Raw genomic sequence first — 12153 nt, forward strand, 5'->3', positions numbered from 1 at the left:
TTCGTAGCACGCATTTCTATGCATTCCTGTGTTTGCAACGTTGGCATTGTTCCAAAATCACCCACATTCTCCTTTCTCCCTATTTGCTGGAGATACAGTAGCTTTTTTTAAATACAATTGGTCACTTGCGTCCGTAGCACGCATTCCTTTAGAGTGGTATAGAATTACAGAGTATCTCTTGTGTCCACTGAAGTATTAGTGCGCACTGTATCGTAGTACGTAGGCTGCGTATTCGACACGTATAAAAATACAAAATATGAAAACCCGTCCCGATTTTTTCAGCGCACACAACACAGTTCCAGGGTCATTTGGCGTACCACCTGGCGGCACGCCACGTACCACTGCCGGTACGCGTACCACAGTTTGAGAACCACTGATCTAGATCCATAGGGTGCAAAACACAACTAACCTTCCTCACAGACTTATATTATAAAGAGGCAAACAATATAGTCTCAATACACGTTATGGCATTATAATAAGAAGACCATAAACGTCTAGGTCCTTCAGGTTATCAACTTATTTTGACTGATTAAGAATCTTATACAGCCTCCTCTTCAATAATCTCAAACCTGAGTAGTTTATACCAGGCTCCCTCAACCCTTTCTGTAGATATGCTTCTAGTTTTCTTTGCTAAACACACTGTCATGTGTTTAAAGCTATAACCTCTAGAACACCGATGTTTATAATATATCTATAATTATATACCTCTTGTGATGCTGCATGGGGTGTTGTCTTTGAAGGATGGTACTTTTCCCAAAGTGCCATCCACTTTACTGGCAGGTTTGCCATACTAAGATAACCGTGAGGGAACACCAGCACTCAAAATGGTGTCAGCCAGTGATTGTTGGAATAGCTGTATGCCCTGTTCTAGTCTATGTAAATCAACTTCTAAGCCAGTAAGTGTCTATTTTGAGATAAGATGCCAGGAAAGAGAAGGCTGATTACTCAGCACGCTACAAAATTTCTGCACAAAGCTAGGTCTGGCAAAGGAAACTGAATTGTTGAAGACAAAGGAAAGGAGGAGGAAACTAAACCTAATGAGAAATGAAATTTGCTGAGACAAAAGGACTATGAGTTTGGAAAAGCCCCTTTTCTTTTTTACTGATAAAGCAGTGTTTCAGTTTACTAGAGAAGATAACTAAACACACCTGTAGCAGGACAGCTACCCCAGCATTTAGTTAAAGTCAGCTAGGAGCTTAAAGTGAACTAGGTTTGTTTTTAGCTTGTTGTTTTATTTTTCTGTTTATTTAATTAAATAAAGAAACACAATTAACTGTTACTCTGTCTCTGGTTGTGTCTGAGTGCCAGGAACCGCCTATTTTACAGGTCCATGTGATGACTGTGACCCCGTGGAATCAGACTATAAAAAAGTACAACAAAATAACACTTTCTATCTTATTCTGCCATCTGACCTAAAGAAAAATAAGGAAAGTTTCAACACGTAAGCATTATGCTCTGCAACTAACACACTCTTTCACTTTTAGGAAAAAAAGATCCTTCAATGAGGCAGTGATTAATGGAGGACACATTAACTATAATCTGCAGTTGAATGTCTTCAGTCTAGTGAAGGAAAATAGTTCCTTAATTATCAGCACTAACTGTGTAGCTGTGGTGTTGCTGGCATTTGTAAATAATGTTAGATATACTGAAGAACTGCATGAGTATGTCTATAAATCTACAGCCAGTTTTGCATTTTTTTTAATCAGCACCTCAAGCCTAACTTTTGCATCTCTCATCTGTCTTTAAATGAAGCATCACACATGCTAATGAGACATTTGAAGGACTCAACATTTCAGCAGAGAAATCTTTACAGTGGGAGAATAATTGTACAGTTTTGTATGAATGACATCCTTAGCTTATGAAGTCATCCAACTGTTTGGCACAATATGTTCCCAAAATCCTTTCACAACAAGTTAAACAATTCAATCTATTTTTAAGTTATCTTTGTCTATAATATTTTAAAAAATATTTTACATTCATGGGACTGTTCTATAAACTAGAGGAAATACTGCACTGATAAAACGAAGCAGAAGCAATGCTAGGCTATAATCCATCCATCCATTTTCTCATCGCTTTATCAATTCAGGGTCACTTAATTAAAAGAAACTGATTTGTTAAACAATACGCTCATAATAAAGTGAATGTTTAGTTTGGGAGCTCCAAGCCTTAGTTCCAGTAGACCCTCACATATAAAAGTTTCCATTCCAACACAGCTATTCACTTGCACTAATTAATGTTTTTTTTATTGATCTCCTTGTTAATTTACAGACTCCTGCTTACCTGTTTTATTCATATAGACATTTATGCGATCCCCGCTCAGTTAGTTTATTAATAGCTTGTTCACTTATTTCTGTCTAAACAGCTCTTAATAGGTGATCAATTTATCAAACACATGAGGAAATGGCAATTTAACAAACCATGACATGTTTTTTTCTTTTGCCAGATGCCGGTTACAGCATTGAATTCAAATGAAGGCAGATCTAAAACTCAGGGATTGGCAAGGAGTGATCCATCCATCTATTTTTTCACTGCATCTTCCAATTCAACCAGACCACCTGGAGGAAACCTATGCCAACACAGAGAGATCATACAAGCTTCACGCAGGTACTGTAACACCCCAGGTCAGGAAATGAATTCAGGTCTCCAGCACTGTGAGGCAGCATTGCTAACAATGTGCCACCATGCCACCTGTCTAGGGTCGATGCCAAGAACATATCCCGTTTGACCTCTGAAAAACTTGAGTGTAACGAAATGTCCCAAACAGAAAAATTAAATCAATTAGCCTATGATTAAGAACACAACTGGAGCAAGAACAAGAGACACAGGGTTCCCAGGAGCCTCAACTTTACCCTTATGAATAGCCCAGTATTCCAGCACAGGCAGTACAGTGGTGGTTTGGGATGTGTTGATTGGGGTTATCTTATATGAAAATTACATCTTTTCATCCTTTTCAGTGCAGGAGACCATGAATAAATTCACATTCATTTTTGTTTGCATGAACGATGTTTCAGTGTGGGGCTGTCATTATTACAGGACATTAATGTGAACTGTATAGAAGGCATCAGTAAAGCTGCACACTGTTTTATCCAGTTTAATTATTTTCATTAACAAAACATGCAGGAGCTGTGAGAGTAAACTGATGAAAGCCTAGCTATGGGAAATTATTAATCTGCCTTTTTTCAAGGTTAAAGAAAGTCTAGAGTATTCTGAACATTATACTTTCATCGTTTTTAGTGTTGCCTTTCTCTAATCATTGTTGCACAATCAGATTCAACATGTCAGATTCCGCAGTAAAATTATTTTAATTAAATACTTTATTCTGTGCCTTACAATTATTTTTTCTATTTTTCAGGAAGTCAGCTACAAATGATTGACTTTGGACCACTAGCATATAATTCTACCTTTGGCCTGGATAGATATTTTAAAGGAACAAGTAATAGGTTTATTCCATGCTGAAAAAAAGAAGAGAGAAAACACAACGTTTCGGCCGTGGAGCCTTCTTCAGGTGTGAGGATAGGTGTACTTAAACAGCTCCCTCACACCTGAAGAAGGCTCCACGGCCGAAACGTTGTTTTCTCCCTTCTTTTTTTCAGCATGGAATAAACCTATTACTTGTTCCTTTGCAGCCTACGCATGCTGATGCAGCTACCCACCTAGATATTTTAAAATGTCTCCTAGAGATGAGAATCCTGGAACAAGTTAGCATAGAGACTGAGGCACGTGTTCCCTTAAGGAGGGGACAAGGCTGCTTGGCAAATTGCTTGTGGTTATTGTATCAAAGTTTACTTGTGACTGTTGTGCAGAGAAATGCCACTTACAGACCAGAAAACCCTCAGTACCAAACAAAGGAAACCAAATGGGATTTAGACCAATAGTTTAAGAAAGAATCAAACAGCCGAATTCACTAAACAAGATTCCAGATTCCTAAGGTTAACTATGGAACTTGTTAATTCCCACTTCTTGGAATTGGAAGGTCTAGGTGTAACATTATGAAGGCACATCATTGTCATTGCCATCTAAGCTGAAACGCATTAGTTGTTTGATTGTGGAAGGCAGGAAAATAGCAAACGACACATTATCAGCACGGCTGGAATAGAACAGGCGGAGCAAATCAGCAATAGGAAAATAGCAGGCCAAGGAGGCAAGCAATTAGCCAGTCAATTACTGCTGTGCTCAGCTCAATTTCCTAATTAATACTGCAAACAGAGATGTTAAACAGCATTGTCTGGAAAAAATATATAGACACACACAGTTAAGTTACTATTATCATTAACACTGATCATCAAACAGGGTGCTGACAGCTCTAGAATAGAGAATACTGCATGAAAAACTGGTATTTAATATACCATAAACCAAAAATATTAGGTGTGATTAATTAGCCAGAAAGAATGCAATTTAGTAAGTACTACCTTCTGATAAACTGTTGTCTTGTAAATTGAAGTGGGAAAGAACATTTCCTATGAAGACAAAAGGCAACCAAAAGAAATTACCAATTAGAATTCTGAAACCGTAGGCAAATTATAGATCACGGGGAACATTTTGCATCTTACATTTATTTAAAAAAATATTTTTATAAAAATAAGGTCAGGACTGAATTACCAATGAGAAAGTCACAAACACTGATGGTAATGACAACAGTGTGTTGGCCAGAGGTCTGCTGCTTTAGCTCAATGGAAACTTGCCATTAGTGGTTGAACAGTTTACTGACTTCAGGCCTACATTCCCAATACATCTTAGAATGCTACAACCTGGTAATGACTTGCTCCTGGTATTCTGGTGATTAGAATGATGTCTATAAGGTACAGTACATTGTAAAACCATTAAAGCAGGGAAAAGAGATGGTCTCTGACCCAACTCTTTTCGTAAATAATCAGTACAGTTTTCATCCCTCATGGCACAGGTTTCAGTCTTTGTCCCCAAAAACAAAGTTTTATTCATGCTTCTATAAGACTGCTGAATGCTCAGTGCTCATTAATGTATGTTTTAATGTATACCTGTATACGCATTACTGAACTCTACTGGGTTTTTCTGTCTTATGTCCCTAAGAAAGAAGAATCAGAAGACTATGGTTTTAAAAATATGTCAGAGAGATGTTATGAAGCGTCAAAAAAGTGTGTGTGTAATTTCACTATTTCAAACATTTAACATGCTTCGGGGTGCACGATCCTTTTCAAATTTATGGACATATCTGTTTTGGTCATCTCCAGGCTACAGTACTTGACCAAGAGTAAGCTTCAAGGTGCAGTATAATTTCTTCAAGGTACATTTGCAAAATTACACCAGCAATCCATTAAAATAAATGTATAATACAGCAGTAACATGGCAGCTATCATATTACATTGTTCTGGTAGGAAAACTTTATGGTACAATTTTTGGCCCACTTTTGACATGTGGTTGTCCCTCATCTGGCAGCAGTGAGAGAGATGAGAAATATTGTCTTCTGGTTGAGCTTCATTGCTCCCCTTGTCCAGAAAATCAATGCTGATTTACCACCCATTTATAACTGCTCCCTCAGTGAGCTTACAATATATACATTAACCTACAGTAAACTGTACTGAATATATACTCATATGTCAGAATTTTAGAAATTCTATCAAGAAACACATTAGAATTCTGTTGCTGGATAGAGACACCAGACAATTATTTTGTAAATTGCCACCCTGAACAGGATGTACTGTGAATTTCACAAGACTTTGAAATATTTGCAGCACCGTCCCATCCTAATTTTCAAGCACATCTGCCTTCAGCTGAGGTTCTGATGAGGGTTTTGGTACGCGAGTGGTGTGAGAGTGACATGCAGGTTCCACTGGTTTGACCAGTTTTCAGTAGGAGTGTCGTCTGAGGACTGCTCTAGCCAGGGAAGTGTCTCACGCTCCTAATGTCAACCACACATTTTACCAGCCACTGAGAATCCATTCAGGAACAAAGGGGTTCCTGATATTGTTAATATTGATTGCATTATAATACTGTATGGACAGTGTGAAGTAAAACTGAAATCACAAAAGGTGTTGTGAAAACTATTTATGTTTGCAGTAGTGTTGTATCAGTAGTAAGGTTGAAGGATAAAATTTGGGGTTAGTGGAGAAAACATTCACGAGAATGGCCTGAGCTCTAACTTTTCATTACTGAATGAACAGCACAATGCCAGATAAAAGAAATTTCTGACCAGGCAGAACAATACTCTCAGCCTACTGGGCCAATCAGCACATTACACATCCTTCTCTAATAAGTGACAGAATAACTACCAATTTAAAATACATCAAATAATCCTAAAATTAATTTTCTGTAGAGCATGGGGGAACATAATATAGGGATATAGGAAAAATATAACTTCTAACTCAGCAATAATGAACAAACAACACAATGCCCACTAATAGAGCTTTCTGACTGGGTGTGAACAAGTCAGGACACGCAATCAGCACACTGCACAATATTCTCATATACCTATTGGATGACTACCTATTTAAATTAAAATTCAGTGATAATCTTGTAAATAAACAGTCATTTCAAATATGTAGCAGCTAGAGACTGGTTTTGCCTTCAGTGTGGCCATGTCTTCACTGTGCTCTTGTTGTTTTTTACCTTCATTTTAATTGACATTTCAACTGACAGGTCTGGTCACTGTTATGATGTGAAACATCACGAAGGTAAAGGCTAAAGCCTTTACAGAAAGGCAACCACACATCTAATCAGAAACACTGCCACCTATTGGTATAAATGTAACTCCATGTCAGTGCAAACATTGGAAAATCTGTAAAGGATATGGATTATCAAAGGGGATTTTTCTGTTTTTGAATTTTGTTACTTTGAGGACAAGTACAATTTTCTAAATAATAGTAAACAAAACTACTATGGTTGCTTACAATACTGCTACTGAAATTAAAATGCATTTTGGGTCTAAAACACAAAAACGTACAGTATGCTGTCTTATAATGTGACAACTTTATGATTTACTTTAAAAAAAATAATTTAATGCAGTTGATCATTTTTGTCATTTAAAAATGCTTTAAAAGGGTTTTTTTTCTTTTCATTTTCAGGCAATAATTGACTTAAGAATGGAAATCATTCGTTATTCTGTTTAGGCTGCCAAAACATTCCTATCCTATTTGTTGTTTATATGTTTGTATTCTGTGCCTTTACTAGATCATGCCAAATATTCAACAACCTTGTAGAATATTGATTAAATTAACATCTGAAAGTTTGTTAAGGATAAAACAGGAAGTGAAGTGAAGTCCCAAACAAAATGAGACAGGATTGTGAATTATATTCAAAGGAACACATTTTTAAATATGTCTAAATCTTGATGTTTTTTCCATTATGATAGTAACTCTATAAGACTAAAATTCATTTAATAGTACTGGAATTGAAATTCAATACTGTGCCTTCTTATTAATGGATAAGAAGAAATGGAGCGTTAACTACTATAGTTAAAATAGGGATTTTTCTTTCTTTTGTAAAAGAATGTGTACCATATCAGCCTGAGTCAAGACACTAGTGTTTAAAACACTGTAACCTGAATAGCACTAGGTAGTGTATTTTCTAGAAATAATGTATCTTTAAACTGACTTTCCCAAGACTAAGGAGAATATGAATTAAGAATACCTGTGCATCCTAACTAATAAAAAGCATAAAGTAGCTATATTCAGAAAAAATCAAGACTGGGTTCCCTGTGCTTTTCTGAATTCACAGGTGTGGCTGCAGCAGGTTTCTATCAAACTACAGATTCCCCTTCCTCATTGCGACAGAAAGGGTAATTAAAATGACAGAACAGCAGCTGTGGTGTTTACGGCATTCTCCTGTCTTGTTCTTCCTGTTTCCTGCAAAGTCATGGCAGCTTTGGGCAAACAATGTTGGGTTAACATGTTAACAATAATAACATTCGAGGAAACACACCACAGCTATAATGATCCTCTCTGTGTTTATGTGTAAGTCAGTAAAACTTTATCCTTCATGCCATCAACCAGATAAGCCTAAAATTAATTTTATGGGGAATTTGGAATGCTGGGTAGCATGGTGGTGCAGTGGTTAGCATTGCTGCTTCACACCACTGGGCTTGAATTCCAGACCTGGGGTGTTATCTGTGTGGAGTTTGTATGTTCTCCCTGTATTAGGTTTCCTCCAGGTGCTCTGGTTTCCTCCCAAAGTCCAAAAAATATTTGGTAGGTTAATTGGTTTCTGGGAAAATTAGCCCTGATATGAGTGTTTGTGTCTGTCCGCCATGTGATGGATTGGTGTTCAATTCAGGATGTATCCTGCCTCCAGCTCTGAAATGGATGAAGAGTTTAGAAAATGGATGGATGGACATGGGATACTTAAGAGAGAACATCATAAGAGGATATATTGAAAAATTACTGATCTATCATCAATCCAAATATAAATAAGGGATGGTAGAAATGGAAAAAAAAATCTACTTCAATTTAATTTAATTTTTTAAACTTAAAAAGTTTTGAAAATGTGGTGTATATTGATGTTTTTTAAGAATCCATTAAAGACTGTAATCACTGTGAATGCATTCTGAGACATGCATTCATCTCTGAGACATTAGCATTCAGACAGAATGATGTTCCTAACTTTAGAAATCCATAATTGTGATGGAGTCCACCCACTCAGTTCACAGAAACAATCTACATAGCCTTTTCTTTCTATGGCATTACAGAACATGACCAGTTATGTCCAGTTAGGTCTGCTTAGGGTCCCCGTTGTATGTCCAGTTTTCTAGTTACGTGGCTGAATGAATTAAGCTGTATGAAATCAACTTCCCTTTAGAATTTAACAACAAAGGTTTAAAAATAGAAATGCATACAAATACTCGGCATTAGTGTTTCCATTAATTTCTATAACCTCTACACATGTACAGTAACAACATCTCTATTTCATCTAAAGAGGAAGCCAGCTTTTATCAAAATAGTGGAACTTGAAAAGAACAAATAAGTTTAAAAACATTAGAAACAAGAAGTTGATTTTTTTTTGTTAAATAAACAAGAATGAACAACACCCCCACTGAGGAAAACAGGTACTTACTTTGTATTTTATTTGTGCTTTTGGATTAAACAGGGCTGTGAGTTTGTCACCATTTAATTATGAAAGCATACTGTATACGGTAATGTATGTATATTTCTAAGATGGCTTGCTTTTTCTTTATAACTTATAAAATCTAATTTATATAAAGATTGAACCTTGCACAGATCATTTATATTATAAACTTTGTCATTGTGACTGCACTTGCCTTCATAGAAGTAATATGTTTTCACTGTGCTTCGAAAAATCCTGTCCTGTGCTTATGATATGATTTGAACCAGATTTTGGAAAGAAAAGTAATCTATTTAAGCAAAAAACAAACAAAGCTAATCCAATAAAAATCTAGAATTGGAGGACTACCGCACTTATAACTGCTAACAGGTGAGAAAATAATGAAGAAAAGAACTACATGGACTAGAAGGTTTCAAAAAATGGTATATCACCCCAGTCCTAGCCAGGCTTCACCAATTCTGTGGCTCCAAGTGAAATCTAATATGTTTACATTTAGTCTGATTTTGCAGAGTATAGAATACTAAGACAGAAAGAGTGAAAGTGACCAGTACTCATGCCTTTAATGTGAAAGTGTGCCAGGCATGGGTTCTCTAAACATCTCTAAGTTTTGTTTTTACTCAAGGAAAAAACAAAGCTTTAGGCAATTCTAGAACCTGGAAAGACTAGTTCACAAAGCGAGATCGCAGCAAGAGAAAACTCAGATCTTCACAGAAGCGTTTCCATCGTCTGCCCCTGCAGAATATAAGAGTACAGTACATGGGATAATTCATTTTCCATTTTACCACAGCCCTGAAAAGTCTTACATTTCTATGGATTCTGTAATGGAGTAAGATCTGCTGATATTAAGCCTTCTATTTTCTGAAACCCAGTACTACACAGAAATGTGTTGCATGATGATAATACTTACATAAATCAGCAAAATTAACCCACATAATACCACAGTGCCCAATGAATCCACATAATACAAAATACACAGATTTATCTACTACTGTACATAGGTCTCTACTTATCATAACTGCTGTTCTTCTCATTCTATCAACTACTGCTACCCAAAAACCTGCTTAACACACAAATGCTTTGCAGGATGTGTGAAACCCTTTTATAAACAGTCAATCATAATCCTTACATCGGTATTCATCATAATGGATTAGGCTTCTAAGCAAAAGAAGCTGCATTCCTGTAAGCAAAGGAGCAGGAGGAGGGGCAGGTCAGTGAGAAGGGGTAAGATGAGGATTACTTTAATAAGGGTTAACAAAGGCTAAACTATCTGAAAAGGTCACTTGCAGGTTTTAGGTGTCATCATTTATTTCATACATTGATAAATCACTGTGCGGCATGCTTCTTCCCATTTTTTAATCTGTTCATCCAATACAGGGTCTTCAGGGGTGCCTATCCTAGCAAGAAATGGACCCAAGATAGGAGAATATGACACCAGTCCTTTGCAGTGCACTCAGTTACACCAGGGCCGGTTTTCCTAGCAGCCAATTAACCTACCAGTATGTCTTTGGACTGCATGAATAAAATCTATGATGTAATTCTAGTGCTATAATAATTCCTTGCATTTGTACATCACTTTTCATTCTGAAGGATCTCTCATTTCTTTCACTTATAGGGGGGACTCACTTCTTTCGTCACTGAGATGCAGCAGCTACTGTACCTGCATGATGTGTGGCAGCCATTCTATCACCTAGCAGGCTCACTGCACATTAGAGAGAAGCAAGAAATATCTTTACCAATTGAATTAAGGGGGAACTTTAGGTGAGCCAGACTGTACAAGCCCAAAGCAGAACTTAGCCAAGAAACCAGCCCCTTTAAAGAGTCCCATGACATCTCTAATGATCAAGTTGTCAGGACCTTGGTTTAACATCTCATCTGAAGAATAGTGCCAACTATTTGGTCACACTTCTGTGGCCTGGATTTGCAACAGCAATTTTTCCGTTAGAGGTCTCCCATTTTGCTTTTGACCAGGCCCATCATTGCTTGCTTCTGAGGTCTGACAAGATAAGGCAGAAAGGTGGCAATGCAGCACTTAATAAATGATAATGTGTTGTGCTATATACCACACATACTTCACAGCTTAGGGAAACAGAGGAGGCCAGAGACTGTACAATGCAAATACATCTTCACATGGTTCTAAATGGAGGAAGAAAACATAAACAGGCTGATTGTAACCATGACTAAGATATAATGTCATTCTAATTAAATGGCTTATTGCTCTCTTCACCTTCTTTGAACAGAATTTCACACCACAATCTCACTATCTGAAGCAAACACTTGATATGTTATAATGTTATCTCAATTGGTAAAAGCTAGCAGCATTTAATAAACCCATTTATCAGCTACACTGATGATGAATGGTTCTTTAGATCTCACAATAATTTTTTTTCTAGTGAAAATAGAATTAAAAAGCACTCCTCTTTCCTGTTTATTATGTGATCAACCAGACAGAACGGATCATGTCTATAGAATACCTTCCTCATTTTATGAACACCTGACAACGAACATCCATGCCGTTTTAGCTTGGCTGATTTTTTAGAGGCCCTCCGCATCTAATTCTTTTTTTTTTCTGTGCACGGAAGTGACATTTATTTTATCTTGAGTCTTAGTCCAATCTTTGATCCTCAAAGGTAGTTTTAAATGGCCTTGTCTTGGCACTGTTTTGATTTTGAGTTCTTTCTACAAAAACATATGCGACCTTCAGAGTAGGTTACCATCAACATTCATCAGAAGAGTAATCAAACGTCTTGTGCTGGTAATTGAAGATTACAATCCTCTGTTTTGTGAGAAGAATGAACTCCTGCACATTTAATATTTGGACATTTCTTTCATGGCACAATCACCTCCGAAGTGCTTGCATTTAGCTTTCTCCTCCCATACTCTACCTTCCATACCAGATCACTCAGATGTATAAAGGGTCAAGGCACCTGGTCCAAAGGGCAGTTGATGTCTTCCAGCACACTCAGCTGAAAAAGGAAAAGGAACATTTTTAAAGTCACTCAAAGTCAATGACCAGGTGTAACATAACTATTTATGGATAAACAAAAACGAAAACAGGTAATGGGATTATTGTTAGATTTTGGTACAGCTTCAATATGCATAGCGGCCTTTTCTAGTATGACATAG

The 12153-nt window shown here is 36.9% G+C and overlaps 1 long non-coding RNA gene across 1 annotated transcript; it reads right to left on the reverse strand.

Annotated features, from left to right (window-relative positions):
• Positions 1-9571: 9571 nt before the first annotated feature.
• On the reverse strand, positions 9572-11249 carry LOC148661859 (uncharacterized). The gene is made up of 2 exons (XR_015939827.1): positions 9938-11249; positions 9572-9762 (listed from the first exon to the last, which is right to left on the reverse strand). It is a non-coding gene; the product is annotated as an uncharacterized LOC148661859 (long non-coding RNA).
• Positions 11250-12153: the final 904 nt, after the last annotated feature.

Source organism: Lepisosteus platostomus, chromosome 6, assembly GCF_059453375.1.
Source record: "Lepisosteus platostomus isolate fLepPlt1 chromosome 6, fLepPlt1.hap1, whole genome shotgun sequence".
NCBI lineage: Eukaryota > Metazoa > Chordata > Actinopteri > Semionotiformes > Lepisosteidae > Lepisosteus > Lepisosteus platostomus.